Source organism: Neodiprion fabricii, chromosome 7, assembly GCF_021155785.1.
Source record: "Neodiprion fabricii isolate iyNeoFabr1 chromosome 7, iyNeoFabr1.1, whole genome shotgun sequence".
In the NCBI taxonomy this organism is placed as follows: domain Eukaryota; kingdom Metazoa; phylum Arthropoda; class Insecta; order Hymenoptera; family Diprionidae; genus Neodiprion; species Neodiprion fabricii.
In genome coordinates, this window is record NC_060245.1 from 21,690,532 (window position 1) to 21,708,132 (window position 17,601).

The window sequence follows — 17,601 nt, forward strand, 5'->3', positions numbered from 1 at the left end:
AACGATTCGCGTATTTGCAGCTTAGGAAGGAATGATTACCGAGTTCAGACCGAGATTATCAAAATTACAGACGACCGCGTATTGCGAAGCGAACCCGCGAATTTTTCAGAAATTATAAAAAAAAAAAAAAAAAAAAAAAACAATAAAAAGGAGACTCGTGACGAGGCGAGGATTCAATTTACGTTTCGCGAAGCCGCGACGACGCCCAAAACCAATTACTGCATCTACCAACTTATGTACGTTTCAACGTCTTCGTCCTCGCATTTTTTCTTTTTTTTTTTTTGGCAGCGTTCATTTTTTTCTTCCCTCTTCATCATCGCATCGTAAAGAGAAATTCAAATACCGCAAATGCGGTTTTATTATTCTGTAGCTGCGTCGCAACTTGAAAGGAAGATGAAGAATAATTATGAAAATATTGTAGAAGAAATTGCGATATATATATATATATATATATATATATATATATATATATATAGTCGAAAATTTGAACTGAACTTGAAATCTTGTCTGCGGATTAAAAATTTCTCCGTGACTAATTGCGAGTGGCGAAAAATAATCGAACTAAATCAATGAACCCAAAAGCTAGACGAGGTGTTCCAGATACATTTATATATATGTATATTTGTTGGATCAGCCTCGATTCGAGTTGCGTAATCGGAAACAGGTTTTTCAATCTCGGTCTCGGCTGACAATTTCAGTCAAGTCGATGCTGCAGCTGCTACCGCGTGTCAGAATTCATCCGCATTCATTATCTATGTATGGGGAATTCCATGCGAACCCAACCAACGTCTGGCGAACCTCACAGTTTTTGATTTTGTTCAAACAAAAATTGAAAAAAATGTTCTGTGACTGTTGAAACTCTGAAACAGTACCCCGAATTTGTTCAGATTTTTTTTATTCAACCGCTTATCATTATTCAAAATTATTTTGAAAAGGAACTTTTTCATAATATATATATATATATGTATATTATGACTGTACACTCAAAGAAAGTTACAATCCGTCGATAAGTATCTCTCGTGTAAAAATTCGCACACTTGTATAAATCGAGCGACGATTCCTTGCAGAGTAAAATCGAGGAACGACTCGAACCGGTTTTATTTTTATATAAATAAGCGTCGAATAATAATTACACTCTCTTCGGGAAGGAGGACAAGAAGGAACAGAAAAAAAAAAAAAAATAGAGAAAACGAAAAGTATGAAGAAATCAAAATCTACAGTCGATTCCGTTGTTTGTTGCACGCCTGATTTTTTTATTTATTTACTTTCTTTTTCTTGTTCAATTTTTTAGAGATTGTCGTCTACGCAAAATAATTTTCGATTTTTCTCGAATAAATGAAATATCATTTCCCGACGATGAGTTATGAGTAAGAATATATTTTTTTATTTTTTAAGAATCAGCTGCAAAGCAATATATATATATATATATATATATATATATATATATATATATATATATATATATATTGTATGTATATGTACATGTATACACACACACACACTTATCGAAAGGGAAGAATATGGAAGTTGGCAGCTTTTGTCTTTGAAAGAATGGCTAATATCAGCGGGACGACGGTTTTCAAGCCTTACGAATCCATCTGCGCAGCGAGCTTTCGAGCTTCGCTTTTTACGCCTCTGACACTCGCTGACGCCCAGCTGAGAACGGCCTAAATTACTTTTAGGTTGAAAAAACCCCCGTTCCCTTCACCTCGCACTGTTCGCCAAGTAATTACCGTATTCATACGGAACAAGGAATTTTCTCATCGCTCTTCGTCATCTTTCTAAAAACAAAACACGACGTTTTGGCTAATAGAATTATTAAATTCATGCCACATCGATGACTGATGTGAAATATTTATCAAATTCATGATGATTGAACGGAAACGGATGAACAAATTAATGGAAAATCGATACTATGTTCGTTGAATTTCAGTGGTAGGCCGATAGATGTGTTTAATAGAAATAGAAACACAACGTCTGATTGAAATTGAAATCAATACCACGTACTGTGTGAGAGAGAGAGAGAGGGAGAGAGAGAGAGAAGGGGACGATGATCCCCGTGATAATCGAAGCATACATATATGGGGGATTAATTCGTGGCATAGATGCCAATCAGTTGTAATTAGTAATTAGCTTGTAACCATAAACTCGGGGCTGCTGAAAGCAATGCGCGATTCCGGTTTCGCATGGCCAGCAAATTTATACCTACACGTGTACGTATATTAGTGCCGACTGTGAAGGTATTATTGAATATCAGCAAAAACCAACAAACCCCCGATAATTACGGTCATTAATTATAACCGTAATAACCGAATCCTCGAACATCTCCGTTACCGATGTATAACAAAATAATAATCATACAGCCGTTAGCTGCTTTTGAATTATTTACTCGCGATAGTTTTAGTTTATTTTCAATTTTCCGCATGCGTTTCGAACACGCTGCGAATTAATGATCGATGAGCAATTCGCGTCTAAATTTTCTTTGCCACAAATTTTTTCCAACACTTTTTTATCTCGTTGCCTCAAATTTAAAACGAACTTTAATTATTCTTAATATCGATTCTACCGTCAAGTTATTATACGTATATAATACTGCTAAAGTATTTGAGCATTGATGTCGGTATTTTTTTTTTTTTCGCTTTTATTGTCATTTTGTTTTGATGCTTTTTCAAAAACCACGATCGCTCAAAAATTCTGACTTTCATGATAATTTTAACCGTTAATTCGAAAAGAAACTTGGCTACTTTTCAATTTGGGAATTTTGTAAAAAGTAGATCTGTAAATAATCATGAAGCATTGGCTATAAACCGAAATTTCGAAAAGCCATTCCACTAAATTGAACAAAAAAGAAAAAAAATAAGAATTCGATCACATATGTTAGAGAAAGCGAAAACTAATTAAAAAAAAAAACGCCTCGCGCACGAGTAAAAGCTCGTTGAAAAAAAAAAAAAAAAAAATCTGCCGGGGCGCCAGTCTGAATAAAAAACACAAAATAAAATTCCTGCAAGTAAAAAAATTAGATGTATACGTGTATATATATATGCGTGACGGGGTTGAGCTTTTCTCGTGCAGAATTTGCTTTTGGGGTTGTGAAAAGTTTTGGGTTATAAAAATTCCTCCCTTTTAATCAACTTTCCGATAGCCTCCGAGAAGAAATTTGGTGGGGGGGGGGGGGGGGGGTCGAAGCAGAGAAGAGATAAAAATAAAAAAAAGAAAAGAGTTTTCATTGGTCGTTCGTCAGGCGAAATTACAAGAGAGAGAGAGAGAGAGAGAGAGAGAGAGAGAGAGAATTTCGAGGGTAGTTTCGTAACGGTGGTGGAAGAAATTGGAAGAGCTTTAACCTGCATCGGCCTCGCTTCTCATCGGGAGAAGGGTAAAAGTAAGCTACTTCTTAGAAGAACCACCCCGACGCTAAATCCCCTCGATATCCAACGGCATTATGGGGAGGGAAGGAAAAGAATTAGGAGACCTCGGCCATCAGCGCCAAAGTAAAAGCCTCGACGTGATTTTGCCAATATTTTCTGATTTTATTTTTCAAACGTTTCGAATTCAGTTTTTGGTTGCACATTTTTTTTTTTTTTTTCTCTTTTTTTTAGGAATCAAAATTATTTCTAGCGTGCGTATCGATCAATAAATTTTTACATTCGCACTCACCGTTTCAAGCCAATTCTCTTCGTTCCAAAAGCCACGATAATCGTCCCACTTATGTTTTGCGAAAATTCCTGAAAAAAACAAAGAAACGGAGTAATTAGCTTGAGGAAAAAACGAGAATTGAAATTCGAATGAACAACTTGTGTCGATATTCGGTATTTGTACGAAGAAGGTGAAATTAATCTAGTTGTTTTGAACAAAAGTTGTGTAAAATACAACAGATTGAAAAACCTACGAATTCGCGTTAATCTATATTACATTGCCCGAGTCGAAAAAAAATTTGTACAATTCAAAATTGCTTCAAATTATCTCCCTTGCAACGAGATTGTTTGATGGGAAGAATTTTTTTTAAATCGAACCTACAATCGTTCTCTGTTTCGCTGTTTTAATACGCCAATCGGAAATGTCTAATTGCCTTGAGAATTTCAACACAAATCATTCCACCTGACTAGAGCAGCTCAAACTTTGACGCCGGCTAATTAGGAGCTAAAATATACAAAGACTGAAATACAATATACAAAGATTACGGCGGTGTCTCTGACTTTGACGCGTGTCGTAATGAAACTTGGAGTTGATTCTTGGAAGGTTTAATCGTCACCGTATCTGGGAAAGACAAACGCTTCGGGTGACACTTTCCTCGTATCTTTTGATCTCGTTTCCTCCGTGAAACGGGATCTTCTATTTCTTTCAGGGAGAAAAAAAAATTATCAGAAACTTGGCGAAAGCTAAAGGTTGGAAAAACTTTCGGGCTAACCGTTTAGGTGTAATCGAGAATCGACGACCGATTCGCGAAGCTCTGATTTACGGAAAAGCTTAATTGTTCCGAGTCAAATTTTATGAAAAGATAGTATTTTCTGACTTTTGGGAAAACAAATGACAAAAATTCATCACAAAAACCAGTCGTTGCATTCCTCTTCCCAATTCTTCAAATTGATAAACTCAGCTCGACCCCCTCTATTGTCCCCATCAGTTCGGTCACTTAGTTCTGGGACACCCTGTAGAGGCGGCTTGTTACACGTTTATGCAAATTCGAACCCTTTAGACTCAAGTGAAAGTTCACCCAAGTACTCGACCGGAGAATTTCTCTTCCCCGAATTCTCGGGATGAACCTACTGTTCAGAAATCACGAATAAATTCATCTCCAGCTCCTTGAACTTCAACGATTTCTGTAACGTCGAGTTCAACATTTTACTCCGAAATTATTCACAGCTTTTATTTTTATTCTTTCATTTATGACTCTTTCTTCTACTTCTACAGACGAAAATTACAGAGTCGAAACGATTTTTCCTGCCAATTAACTTTCTCGTCAGAATTATACGAATTGTATTTTTATTGACATGAAATGAAAAATATTGCCATCGAGTTTCTAAGCGTTCGTTGATTTGTTATTCCGTATTTGATGTAACTTTGTAAATTGAACTACTTTCTTTCTTTCTTTCTTTTTATAATATTTTTTATTTTATTTTTTTTACCTTTCTATGATTCGGTTGCAATGTAAAATGTATCGAAATTCAATTATAATTATAATTTTTCATTTTATAACGAGTATTTCATTTATCGATCATAATTTTTGCCTACTCAAATTCTATCGGTGTAATAATATCTATGAACGCTGACTTTTTTAATTTCGCCAAAACTAAGGTACGGTAATCAGCTTGAGTAGAAGAAGAAAAAAAAAAAAAAAACTGAATTCGTTAATGAAAACAGGGATCGGATACGCTTCAACAATTTTCTCGAATGACATTTACGCGGCAATGAAAATTTTATCAGGTATCAGGCTGAAATTCGATCTTTGCCCATTCCGGATGAGTTTCGACTTCGCACCAAACTGCCCCAGGGTTCAAAATACGCGTTTCAAAATTAATTCGATCCCACCGAATCGAGTTTCGATTATAATTCCCAGGAAAGCCTAATTTTTGCGAATCCGATTCCAGATCGAGACGCGATTCGAAAGATCTCTCAATTTACTCAGCTTTGACCGTCTCTACATTTTATCTTATCTTATTTTATTTCATTGATACGTTACTTTTATACTATTACATGTTTTTGTTTTGTTATATTATGTTAAATTTCTATACTGCTTTGGAGGACTTGTCTCAAGATAAATGAATCGTAATTCTAATTTTATTGCTCGTATTTTTACATTTATTTTTTATTTGTCACTTGATTTATTTATTTACCCGTTTCTTAATTTTTTCTCTCAACTTATCGTTCGTTTTCGTTTTATTTACCTCTATCCTCTGTTTTTTCTCTTCTTAATTGCCTTCTACTCCCTACAACTCTAGTTTTAATTTTAATTCTAGTTTGCTGTTTTAAACACACAATTCATGTCATATCATTATATGTATTTTACATATCCTAACAGGACTTGTGCTTGCATAAATAAACGCTTCTCTCTCTCTCTCTCTCTCTCTCTATTATTGTTATCTACGTATTGTTGTATGTTATTTATTTATATTCATTTATTTACCTATCCGTTTATTAATTATTTTTTGTTGTTTGTTTTACTCCTTAATTTTTATCTATTTACTACCCATTATTCTTCTATTTTCTTTTATCCGTTAACTCTCTCTGCTTTTGGTATCTTTTCCAACTTTGTTCTTAATCTTGTTGTTCATTTTATTGTAATTTGTTGCATTGTGATTTGTTACAATATACCCATGCACATTTCACGTTTATACGCGTGTCTATATGTATACCGCCTAAAAGGACTTGTCCCAGAATGATTGACGGTCTCTCTCTCTCTCTTCCTCACTCTATATCACCCCTATCAACTTGATCCCTTATTTTTGGTACACCCTGTGTACCACAACTCGGTACCGCTCCGTATTCTCAACGAGCGATTCTCTCGGTACGCGAGGGCTAAATGAGCCGAGAATTCAGCCCTTATCACGCAAATCCCTTGGAGCGCAGGTCTCGGTTTTTTATTTCACCCTAAGCCTGAGACTGAGACTTAAGCCTCGTGTAAGGAGGAGGAGGAGGAGGAGGAGGAGGAGGAAGACGAGGATGTCGCATTAAAGCGCGTGCGCTCGTCTTATACGCGCACATACTCGTATTTACACACATTCTTGGTGGGAAAAAAAAACAAACAAAAGAAAAAAAAAAAGGAAGAAGAAATTTATACCTCAACCCTGACCTTTGAGGGCCGACCTGCACCCCTTTCCGCCACTTTTCACCGTTAAGCTCACGCACTTGAATTAATTTCACAGTTTAATCTTGAAACTCGAGAGAGAGAGAACTTGGGGCTAAGTGAGGGTTGGTTTAATTTACACACCGACGCTTCTCTCTCTAGCTCTCTTCTATCTCAATGCAGGGGGTTAATTTTCCCTCCGCAAATCCGGTTTATCATTGTTTACTCGAAGCACCGGGATAACGTATCTTTCGTACGTTGTTGCATTATTCATACAGCGAATATTTATTCGCAGGTGAAAAATTTTAAAAAGTTCAACCAAAGGTCAGAAATCTTTGCTTTAAATTAATGAATAATTTCCGAATCGAATTAAACCGTTTTATTTACGTCAAATTTCCACATCTCGCGGTGCCTAGATTTATGGTGCATCTTATGATGCCAAAAAAAAAAAAAAAAAAAAAAAAAAACCTACGAGTGTATGAAGAAAAAAAAAAAAAGAGAAAACACGAAGCGGTGCACGTAGAAGCGAATATCTCGCTATTTCTCGGCAGAGAAATAGTTTTACACAGAATGTACGAAATTGAACAGAACTGAGAACGGGTTTCATTTGTTTTCAAACGCTGCAAGCTCTCATGTACAATAAAGCTGCACTTTTCACGGAGAATTCCATTTCCTTCCACTTTTCTTCGTTCCGCGGTAAAACACAGGCGAAATGTAAAAATGAAATTCCCTTCTCGAAATGGCCGACGAAAATTTATTTGATGAAATTTCACTCTACAAAGGAGGCAAAAGGAAATTTTTAAATCCAATAAAAAAAAGAAGCCTTAGAATCATTATTTTCTTCTCCTTTTCATCACCGTTCATTTATCCGCAAGTGAGACGATCCGAATTGAAATTGTAGGATTGCGGGGAAATAATGTCGAATCAAACGTATCGCTCCGCGCGATTTATCGCGATATTTTCGGTACAAGGAAAACCGTGCAGGGATAAATAAATTGGTGTCTGAAAAGCTGCAGTGTCGAGGTGAACGGGCGAGCTTGCGGGAGGCGAGGAGAAGCTTGCAGGTGGTAAATTATCGGTCGCATGTGGCCTGAAAGCACAGTGGCTAATTTACTGTCTTCCATACCGGAAAAGTGCAAAGAACCGGACATCGGATCCCTTCCGCAAAGAGAAGAACAAGAGAGGAGACGAAGAGAGCGGAAAGATAATGAAAGGTTATTACACGTGAAACTCAAAGTGAGGGAATTTTCCATCGTACGTTACACGCATATATATATATATATATATATATATATATATATATATATATATATATATATATTATATGTATACACGTGTATATATGTAAAGTTTTCATATCGCGTCGCGCAAACTCTCTCAATGTATATTAATAAGGTGAAAATAATTCCTCCGAAGAATTCGAGCTCCGACGAAATGTCAACGACCAAAACCTTCGGCGCCAGGGCTTCATCGCTTACTCATCGATTTCATGTATACCTGATTTCAATATTCCAGGGGATTCAAGGAATTTCAAAGGATTTCAAAAGATTTGAAATCATTTCGGAGGATTTTTAAATATTACAAGAGGCTTCATGGGATTTCAAAGAGCGTCGAAAGATATTTTAAAAGATTATCGATGATTTCAAAAGATTTCTAAAAATTTTAAAAGATTTCAGAAGATTTCAAAAAACTTCAAGAGATTTTACAAGATTTCCGGAAAAGTGTAACACAGATTTCACGAGTGATTAAACCCCTCGGAAAATTTTTAGTCATCGATTGGAAATCTGTGTGCAAAGTTACGAGATAACAAAACAGATTTTGCGATAAGGTGAAGAGAAGTTTTGAGATTCTTGTTTGGTATTTCTTGTTTACTTTTCTGTTTGTTTGTTTGTTTTTCTGCATTAGTGGAGGATCGACTGTATACAGAAGAATAAATGCGAACAAAGAAGTAATCAAGAGATCAAAAATGTTGGGTAAATAATGTACAAACCTGTGTAAAAACATAAGACGGCCAATTAGCGGGAGAAATATTGTAATACGAGAAATTGGAAACAAACGCGAGTCGACTATACAAGGGTGCGGATCAATACAAAAAAAAAAAAATACTCGGTGTTTTTTTTTTTCAATACAAGAATAGATTGTATAACGAGTCGAGATTTGAGACGAATAAAGAACGTTCGATGTAGCAAATGTTCTTGAAAAGAGAATGAATAACCGAGTCACAGGTGAAGCGGAATCAAAGTTTTGCAATTTTTGTTGCAAAATTTTACAGTCTTTGTTTTTGATTTTCAGTTTCATTACCGTTCGGATTGATATTGCTTTTTTCTTTTTCCCTCGTTCACCGTTTCACGGTAAAATTAGATACGGCAGAACCGAGAAACACTGAGAAGAGAAATAATAAATTCAAACCGACGACGAGACGGAGAAGAAGACAAATATTGACGCGTGATTGTTTCGAGATATTCGGAGACGCGAAGGACACGGCAAGTTGTAATCTGCGAAATATTGTTGCGAAATTTCTGGCAATCTTCACGAAATCACGGCGCCATTTAGAGAGGAGCCCAACCTTAAGGTGTAACGAGATCGAGGCGTGAGAGAACACCGTGGATAATAATAATTCAACGAATGAATTGCGTGAGTGCGAATAAATTTTTATATTTAATCACGTGTAATGTGTAATTACATTTCTTTCCTTTTTTCTTTTCTATTTTCAATTGTGTTACTTTTAATTTCTATTTGTTTCCCTTACTTTATTTTTTTTTTTTTTTTTCATTCTGTCATTTCAACACCATTTTTTCAAATATTTGTTTACATCTCTGCAATAGGTTGATAATTAACTCAAGCGAATGAATACGCATAATGATAATATCAAGATAAGCAGGTATTCAACGGCTGTACAAAATATGTAAATATATAATGAAATTGTGTGTTGTACGAGAGGATTCTCCCAGGCAAAATCCGTTAGAATTCCTCTCTGATTTTCTTCTCGTTGTGCGGTGTTTTTTTTTTTTTTTTTTTATCTTCTCCTTTTTTTTATTCTTCCTCATCTACGTCAAGCAAGTCCTAAACTCGTTGAGTTGTGAAATATATTCGCAACGAGGAACCTGAAGATGAAGAAAAAAAGAAACTTCTTCCAGTCGTTAATTTTCCATTGAACTGAAATTTATCACACGACCGTCGATGGGCGGAAATAAAAGAATGAGAAGAAATTGGAAAAAAAAATAAAAAAACAAAAAAAAAAAAAAAACCAGCGACAATAATAATCGGCGAAGAAAAAGTAGAGGGAAAAACAGAAACTAGATCTCCAAGAGACGATGAAGTACGCATAATACGATAGAAAGCGTAAAATAAAGTAAAGAAGAAAAATGACACGGCAATTCGTCTTGTTAAAATTTACCAACCGGCGAGTTTCCAACGCCGTGAACAATAAAGCTCTCAAGCTTTTGTTTTCCCTCCGATAGTCTTCAACTTTTCCATTTATTTATTCAATCCTCTTCCATTTCTATCCTGCTCTCATTGTTATTTCCTCCGATTTCGTACTGAATTACTTTTCTTTGATTCTATTCCTCGTTCTACGATTTTATTTTCCAATTTTTTTCTTCGCCGTGTTCTTCCTTCCTTCTTGTTCCTCTCGTTACCAACCCCTTTTCATTTATTCCCTTGCCACTTTTAAATAGAAGAATAAATTGCGAAATTCATATGTTACCTGAACCGTTCACAGCTCTGTACCTAAGCGTATATTAACACCGAGTTAAAAAAGTTCCCATATTATTTCATACTCGTGTATACTTGTATATAAACAATAAAATCAGACAAAGAGTCAGACATCGGTATCATTCCGAGGTTCGAGAAGCGCTGTAAAAATATGAGCAATAATGACCGAAGTGTAAAAATTTCGAGTCCTTGAGTAAAATTTACACACACACGCACACACACATATGTATATATACGTACACTTACGTTAATTAGCTTATTAATGATGAATTATTATAACCCTATTCTCATATGTGATTCTTGCGCCACATTTTTTTTATCACCATTTTTTCTTCGTCATTATTAACAACGTTATACGCGATTATATTATATTATGTTTATACATATTCACCCTGAATTGAGTAAGTGTATTAAATCAGCAAACAAAACAGCTGAGACGTGTGACTTGGAAATATAACCAACACGTCGCGTGGGAGAAAATTTTTGCACAATTCTTACTCAACGAAATACGTGAATAAGTATGATATATCGTATTCTCTTGGTACAATAAATAATACTCTGTATATCCTTGCAAGCTTCACGGTTCCGTACGTTTCGAATCATTTTTAAATTTTCTTACTTAAACTTGTGCGTCAAACGTGTAAATAAATAAAACAACCGCGGTAAGAAAAACGATTTCAACAATCGTTGGAATTATTATAGTATTTCCTTCATTATTTCATAGCTGTAATTAGATAAGCGATGAAATTTTTCCGCATATTTGAAAGCTCTTGAAAATTTGTTCGATTATTTATTTTTCTTTTGCTAAAATTCACAGAGAAACGACCGCGCTTTGACTTCAAATTCAAATCGTTTGGACGGTCGGTCACACGAATTGCGATTTTGGGGAGTAAATTAATCGCAAGCTCGATCCAAACCGCGGCTTTTGACGAATCCAAACATCATAACGGTATTGCATATCAACGGTTTGCGGTGTCGAGCATTCAAACCATCTGACAGACGGCTTGACCGCAGGAACAATGGCAGATCAGCATGTATTATGTTATAACGTGTAAGCCGTCTCATAGAGCGCAAAACTGTCGCGAAACTGACGAGGAAATCAACAATTGAACAGTTTTTTTATAAAACTCTTTAAACTTCGTGCATAAGCCGATAGAAGGAAGAATAAAACAGGATAATAATGTAGAAGTATTGGAAAGTCAAAGGTTACAAACAATATGAAATTTATAGAAACGTGAGAATCCGTTACTAAAAACTTGAACTTGGTAAGTCAAAATATTGATAATTAAACTTTCCGATCTTTCCACATCTTCATTTTAAATCCGAAGAAACGAGTGAATAAACGGTTAAAATTAAAAAATTTTCAATCAAATTCACTAAAATTACAGATTGAACATTGATATGAAACATTTGATGTTGAATTTTTCAAAATCTGATGTCACATTCTCCAAGTGTAACAAGTAATACAAATAACTTGTAACTGTCGTAACGTCATGTTTAATTGCTTCGTACAGTGTGAAAAAATAAAAAAAATAAATAAAAATTTGCCACCCCCGTAAGAAAATCGCTCTCCCTGTGATAACGAGATTCGTTTTTAATCAAGACTCAACAATGATACGAGACGCGTATGAGTGAAAATCCATTTATTTAGGGAGAAAGGAGGGACGGCGGATGGTCAATTTCATTTGGGCCTATCAGGTTACACCATGAATCAACCCCTCCCGTGTGGGCCGGACAAGAGAGGGGAAAGGCAGGGAGGGAAGGAAAATCCTGCAGTGTATTACGGAACGAGGGTGGCGGCGAGTCGAAGGGAGAAAAAATAATAACCTCACTCGGAACAACCACCCCCTGAGTATAACATTTATTTCGCTCTATGTACTCAGCCACGCAAGGAGAAAGAGAAATGAAAAAAAAAAAAAAAAAAACAAAAAAAAGAAAAAAAACCGTCAATTTCTGAACGGAATCGATACACCACCCTCCACCCTCGTTTAGTCCCTCGGTTATAGTTATCGGTTATCGTACAACGTTACTGGGATTCCTGAATATTTCAGATAATTTCAAGAATTAAAACGATCTAGAGGGATTTTACTTTTTTTTTTTTTTTTCTCTTGTTTCAAATTGCTTCCGCACAACCGTGTTTTAGAAACGTGACAAATATTTTTGAACAAATGTGATAACGATTGGATTAATATTATTATATTCAGCTGAGTAAGATAAAGTAGCCAAAAAAAAAATTAACAAATAAATAAATTTTTGCTACATTTTTTTCCTCCCACGTTTCGACAGTCAACTTTGCCAAAAACATCGATTCCCTTATACTGAGCAGTTAACGAAATCGTTGAAAGGGTTTCACAGCATAATGAAAACAAAAAAAAAATAATTAAATAAATAAATAAACAAATAAAAAAAAAAAAAAAAAAAGGTAACGCTACGTTTCACGCGAACCCGGCAAATCGAGCCAATTCAAACCGTTTTACGAGCCTGTATCGCGATGCAGCGCGCTAATTGGCGAGGCAGTAGTACGACTCGAGTTTCGTCGGTCAGTGGTCAGTCCGCGGTTATGGTCGGACACGAAAACGTGACCAGTTCTACGGCTGGCGCGTCGACATCGGCGTTAACCTGATAGTTGGATGGACGGATATGAAGGAAGAATTGGTCCGATTTTATTATCGTAGACTTTCCTTATTACGCAAATCATAAATAAAAGCCTACAATTACCAACTTCGACGAATTCTTCCTTCGTATATCCACCAAAGTCGCTGACTTCAAATTGAAAGACGAATAGATGGATGGATAGTTAGACAGATGAATAGACATATTTTATCATGCGCGTAGCAATGTTGGACAAGTACCTTCGTGGAAGTGTAGAAAAGTCATGCCGAATATTAAAAAGTGAACGGAGCTGCGATAAAGTAGAGGACAGAAAATGAAAACAAAGTAAACGAGTAAGGAGAGAGAGAGAGAGAGAGAGAGGGTTTTTGGTAAAAAATTTGCCGAATCGGGACCGCGATAGAATTGGGGCGAATTTTTCTCCCTCGTTTTGAACCGTATTCAAAAGTTTGCTTCCGTTTCTCTTTCTTCCTTTATCGTCGTTCCAATTGTCACTGAATTTCTTAAAATTTTTTCAATTAGTTTTCGCGTTGCGTGCGTGACATTTTTCATCCCTCGAAATTTCCAATCTATTTATCCTTTTACCCTAAAAACCAGCCGGCGATGTTGTTGTTCTTATTCTACTGCACGAACCGCTAATCAATTGGATTTCCCAGGGATCACCGGCGCTAAAAGCTTCCGCGTAACGCTTCGTGTTATGTACGTGGTCTATATATCTACAGAGCTTTATATATATATATATATATACATATGTATATATATTTGTATTTATGTATACGGGCTTGTGTTATTATATATACCTATTTATAACATAGAACGTACGTACGTGTTTAGCTGTATGTACCTAAAGGTCGGATAAAATTTCACGCAAGCTTCAGCGAGCGAGCTTGACGAACAATTACCGTTAAAAGTGAAAGCAAGACTAGACGGATTCAATTTTATTTCTTGAAAATGCTTCTCGTTGTAAGAATGATCTCGAATATATATCAAGTCTGTTGAAAAATACGCATCTTGCCAATTGTAAGAGTTCAACTGTACAATTATCATAGTCAATGACGCTCGGTATACACCGAAGGGATAAAATTTGCAAATTTTATCGAAATCGTATCAAATGATATCGGGAAGAAGAGTGAAAAGCGTGAAGAATAAAGAAAAAAATAAATAAAAAAAAAAAATAAAAATAAAAACAACTTCAGACGCATTGTGAATTAGGTCAAGTTTTAAAATTTGTTAAAAATTTTTTGGTCGTTCCGTTCATTTGCTCCTGTGAATTTTTTCAGTGAAAATACATCTGGCGAGGGAGAAAAAAAAAAAAAAAGTTGTCCGATAAAAAAAGCCTACAATCCGCGCAGCTTCGCGAAATGTGTTGAAAGAGAAAAAACAACGTTCGATATCTCTGTAAAAAATATCGGTTACAAATCGGAATTCATGAGAATTCGCGTGTATGATAAAGCTGAACCGAAAGCTCGCATCGTTGAACGAAGAAGATTTAAGCCGGAGGCTGTAAGGTGCAGCTAAGGGCAGGAAGGTTTCCATTCCGCGGGTCGCTGGCAGAAGCCTCACAGCGGAGCTTGCGCGCTTGCGTTATACATACATACGTAATAGTTTTAGTTCAATGGTGTGTTTGAAACAGATAGCGCGTACTTAAACGGTCTCACCGGAGGGGGGCGGGGAAATTACTATCCTGCAAATGGGAAAGCCAAACTCTCTCTCTCTCTCTCTCTCTCTCTCTCTCTCTCTCTCTCTCTCTCTCTCTCTCTCTCTCTCTAAGCTAAACGGTTACACCACGCGTTTATTTACGACGGATCTCCCGCAAACTCTGACCAAACTCTTAATTACAGGTGCGTGCATTATTCTGACGACTATCCTACGGCTCCACTGTTTTTACTCTCATTGCCAAGCCATTGCTGCACTCAGTCCTAATGAGAACAGGACAATAATTCTGCCATTCGAGTTACGATTATTGTTACGCGGGTGGAAAATTTACATTATTATGAAAAAAAAATAATACAAGTTTTTTTTTTTTTCTTTTTTTTAATCGCCTCATTTTCAGAACTCGACACATTCACAAAAGAAATAAAAAACAGAAAAATAAATCGGGTTCACTTGTTCTTTGTATCATTTATACACATATTTGATCAATTTTTTTTTTTTTTTGTGCCTGTAATTAATGATCGATGACGAATTTTTTAAAAAACTGGAAAATATTGTAGCCAATTATTGAGAAAGAAGTCAGAGGTAGGAAATTTCTTTAAGAAAATTTATCTTCGTCTGCTTTCTTTTAAATTCATTCCAGGAGTAGCTGAGATTTGCTCTTTATTTCAGGTCCTGGAAATTTCTGAGACTGCGGGATGAGAAATATTATTTGGAGGTATCGAATTTCGCGTTTGCAAACGAACGCTGCATTAGATTACTCTCGACCTGTTTCACTTCAAAGTTAAAAGTTGTCCCTAACCTTTTGGGTAATGTTCGGGGCATTCCTCGAAACATCGATTAGTATCAGAAATTGAGATTCAATATATGCCCGAAGAATTTTCACACGAAATTTTTAATTCAAAGTTATTTTCAATTTTTTTCAACAATTTTTATCTGAATTGCGAATTGATTTGTTATTTTCGAATCGCCCATTTCCTGATATTTGGGAAAAATCTAAAAAAAATCCAGTCACATATAATTGAGCCCTTGTTCAATATTGAACTTTCATCGAACCAACTGACATGTAATTTAAAATAACAATTATGGATGTTGACAAGTTAAAAAAATTTGACGTCTCAATATATTCGCCACTTTCCGATTCTCGAACAGGCCTTTTTTTTCAACCCGCATTATGACAATCTATTTTCGCCACTTTGATGTAAAAATTTCATTCCAATTATTGTTTTCTCTTGCACTCATCATTGTTCAAAATAACACATCGTTCTTTGTAACAAAGACCCCATTTTTAACAGTGACTCCAAAGTTTTGTTACATTTTACCAAATTTTCTAAAATTAGTTCAGATTTTATATAACGGGCATTCTGGAAATGGCAAATTGAATCGCAACTCGGATTGGAGTGGTTAAAAGAATAAATAAAATACAGCCCATTGTTTTTTCGACCAGAATTCTTATAGAAAAAATTCTAAAGCAGGTATAAAATCTCAAGTTTCAATCTCGACCGCTACTTCGTAGAACGCCCCATAGATACTCGACGCGTTCGCAATCCTGCAGAAAAGCCTCTTATTCTTATGCCAAGATGTTCGAGAGCTTTCTCCTCCCATCAAGTAAGTATTCAATTTTGAATTCGTGTCTGATATAAAATCGCGGAGGAAAAGTTAGATAATAAATATTATTATTAATATAATTATGCAAGTTTCAAGGACTCTTCGAGCCATTTAAGCTCTTTCTTTTTTTATTTACGACTCCTAACTTTTGTTTTATTTCATTAAATCAGAATTTTTTTAGCATAAAAATCTTCGAACCGAACTTCTTGCTTTGTCTCATCATCGGAAACTGATTTTGGATATTTGACACTGATTTATTTTTCTTACTCCTTCTTTTGCACGACTACTGTTCCGGTTTTTCTCGAACAGAAAAACGTCTGGTTGTCAATAACACTTGAAACGAGGAAAACTTTCAGGTCTCCGTTTCCCCGATTGTGGAGGGTAAAAGCTTTGTGTGAAATATGCTCCGCCAATATCGCAACATGCATGAGAAATCGGAAATTGCGATCGAATGACTCGACAGTTGCCGTCCTTATCGATGGTCGGTAATTCTCTGAGTAAAAGCACGATCGCAGAAAATAATAGAAAGCCTTTTGATTTATACATTTTCTCTTGCTCGTTACTTCAACCCTCCCTAAACAGAAAAGCAAAGCTCGCCAAAAAGCTCGCCACTTTTGTCTCAGCGGCGAACGAATCGCGTGTGATTGCCATTTATTCTCTATGACTTCGCGTGAGAATTTCCCTGCGGCAGCAGCACGCCGCGACAAAGGTTTATAATCTTGATTCAGAGGGTTGAATATTTCTCGCAAGCTTGCACGCGAAAGCACAGAAGCGTTTCGACCCAGCGAAACCTTAAGCGTTCTATCAAATGTCTGATGGTGAATCGGTAGTTAAACCTTCAACGTTCCTCGTCCTTTACTTTTGTTTCCGAGGAAACATAATCGGAAAAACAATTTTTCGACCTTCCGCGGAAATAAAAATTTCAATCAAACATTTTCAAGTAAGAAAAAAAAGAGTCCTTTTCTTTTATACGCGACAGAAATTGAAACTCGCCCAACGAAAATATATTGCGCATGCAACGGAAATCGTTAAGTACACAAGTTTACATTTTAACGATCAATTATTCATAGCTGAAATGGAATTGAATAATTTATTAGAGTACCTTGCATGGGCAAACCTAAAAGCTCACGTCATTGAAAATAAAGCTCAGGGTTATCCCGTCCAGGTTCAAATTTCAATTTTGAAAAAGCCCAAGTTTTTTTGTGATTCAAATTTATCTCTCCTCATTATTTGCT

General features: G+C 35.9%; 1 protein-coding gene across 4 annotated transcripts in view; it reads right to left on the reverse strand.

Annotated features, from left to right (window-relative positions):
• LOC124186104 (mucin-4) overlaps window positions 1-17,601 on the reverse strand; it is a 102,986-nt gene that overhangs the window by 48,586 nt on the left and 36,799 nt on the right. For all 4 annotated transcript variants that reach the window (XM_046577498.1, XM_046577497.1, XM_046577499.1 and 1 more), the window contains one exon: window positions 3,655-3,722. The gene's annotated coding sequence lies outside the window, so the exon portion shown is untranslated. The remainder of the gene's footprint in view (window positions 1-3,654; window positions 3,723-17,601) is intronic.